At 32.1% G+C, this 2500-nt stretch overlaps 1 protein-coding gene across 1 annotated transcript in view; it reads left to right on the top strand.

Moving 5' to 3' along the window:
* LOC137634169 (uncharacterized) overlaps window positions 1-2500 on the top strand; it is a 157140-nt gene that overhangs the window by 9680 nt on the left and 144960 nt on the right. The window lies entirely within an intron of this gene.

The raw sequence follows: 2500 nt of genomic DNA, 5'->3' as shown, positions 1-2500 counted from the left end.
ATCGCTCACGCTGGTCGTAATATATTTTGCATAGGAGACATCATGTAAAGAGTCTTGACCTGAATGTAAACTTCATTGAATACTTGTCCGAAAACAATGAAATATTTAGTTACAAATTGAGAAAAAAAAAGACAGAAAATCATCAGCATTAAGGTAACGTAACAAGATAAGACAGCTTCTACCTGGATGAAAAAAAAAAGTAATGAAACCAAAACCTAACGCTGCTGCCATCTACCGTCAAATCAGCAACATTTTATCGAACTAACAGCTGACGAACCCTTCAAAAACCCAGGATATGGGTGATCATAAACGTCTGCTTCGAGTATTACGGTGACAATAAATTCCCCCGAAGGATATCGTGAGATACCTCGACTCCGCTTCCAAGGTGAGCAGCTGCAGCCACACCTGATTGCTGCCCTGTCACCTACCTGTTTTGTATTTTCACCTGACTGAGTCTCTTACCGGCTCAGACTTCATTCGTGCTTTACCAAGTCCATTAATGGGATGGCACGCCAGGTTTTTTTTTTATGAATTGAGACTATGTTACATGAGTTAATTAAAGGGATGTCACATGAGTTCATTAAAGTTATGTCACATGAGTTCATTAAATGAGTTCATTAAAGTGATGTCACGTGAGTTTATAAAATGAGTTCTTTAAAGTAATGTCACATGAGTTTATTAAATGAGTTCATTAAAGTTATGTCACATGAGTTCATTAAATGAGTTGATTAAAGTGATGTCACGTGAGTTTATAAAATGACTTCTTTAAAGTAATGCCTCATGAGTTTATTAAATGAGTTCGTGAAAGTGATGTCACGCGAGTTTATAAAATGAGTTCTTTAAAGTTATGTCACATGAGTTCATTAAATGAGTTCATTAAAGTGATGTCACATGAGTTTATAAAATGAGTTCTTTAAAGTAAAGTCACGTGAGTTTATTAAATGAGTTCATGAAAGCGATGTTATATGAGTTAATTAAAGGGATGTTACATGACTTAATTAAAGGGATGTTACATGAGTTAATTAAAGGGATGTCACATGAGTTTATTAAATGAGTTCATTAAAGTTATGTCACATGAGTTCATTAAAGTTATGTCACATGAGTTCATTAAAGTTATGTCACGCGAGTTTATAAAATGAGTTCTTTAAAGTAATGTCACATGAGTTTATTAAATGAGTTCATGAAAGTGATGTCACATGACTTCATTAAAGTGATGTCACATGAATTCATTTAAGTGATGTCACCTGAGTATTAAAGTGATATCACATGAGTTTATTAAATGAGTTCATTAAAGTGATGTCACTTGAGTATATTAAATGAGTATATTAAAGTATTGTTTCGTGATTTCATTAAAGGGATGTCACGTGAGTTCATTAAAATGTCACATGATTTTATTATATTATGTCACAGGAGTTCATTAGGGTGATGACTCGTGAGTTCTTTAAAGTGATGACACATACAGAACTTTATTAAAGTAATGCCAATGAGTTAATTAAAACGATGCCACAACTGTTCATTAAGTGATGTCACATGAGTTCATTAAAGTGATATCAAGTAAATTCATGAAAGTGATGTCACTGGGGCTTTTTCTATAATGAATTAAGGTTGTATGACACAGCCTTCTTTGATGTTCATTAAGGCTATTGTCACGTGTGTGTTTTAATTAAGACAATGTCGTACGAGCTCTTTAAGCTGAATTCAATAAGGCGATGTTATAATGATTTTAACTATGTATGTCGTTACCACACGAGTGCATTTAACTATGTCCTTTACGGTTTTATTCCCCGAGCACGTGTTAAGCAATTAATGGCACATGAGCAAGTTTTACACCACATTTAACCAAAAAAAGGAGGTCTTGTACAAAGTGACCATGGTAATATTGTTTTCAATACGCAGATTGGTAAAGGTTTTTGTCACATGTTGCTAAAAGCTAACTCTCTCTCTCTCTCTCTCTCTCTCTCTCTCTCTCTCTCTCTCTCTCTCTCTCTCTCTCTCTCTCTCAGAATAAGTATTATAAATACCGGGAATATAGAATACTTGTAATAGGATGGGTGATATCTGTATAATAAATATGAACCAAGTTAAAGAAATGTCTTCTGAGATTTTTTATTTCTATGAAAGCACGTGCCTTCAAACATAATATATACGTGTATATATATATATATATATATATATATATATATATATATATATATTTACACGTATGTGTGAATATATTCCCGAGATAAAATTCGCTGTTAAATGCCATTGTGGTTCATATTTACATATATTTGTATGTATGTATATATATATATATATATATATATATATATATGTATATATATATATATATATATAATGTTTATATATACATATGCATATATATATATATTCATATATACATATTAGTCATTAAGATGGAGGAAAAATCAGAAAATCTAGACATTGACCGACCAAGCTCTTTCGTATTGTCATACCTCTTCTCGGTTAACAACACGACCTAGAAAAGATGTTAATATAC

The sequence above is a fragment of the Palaemon carinicauda genome, chromosome 44 (assembly GCF_036898095.1).
Source record: "Palaemon carinicauda isolate YSFRI2023 chromosome 44, ASM3689809v2, whole genome shotgun sequence".
Taxonomy (NCBI): Eukaryota; Metazoa; Arthropoda; class Malacostraca; order Decapoda; family Palaemonidae; genus Palaemon; species Palaemon carinicauda.
This window is presented reverse-complemented; position numbering and strand designations above follow the sequence as displayed.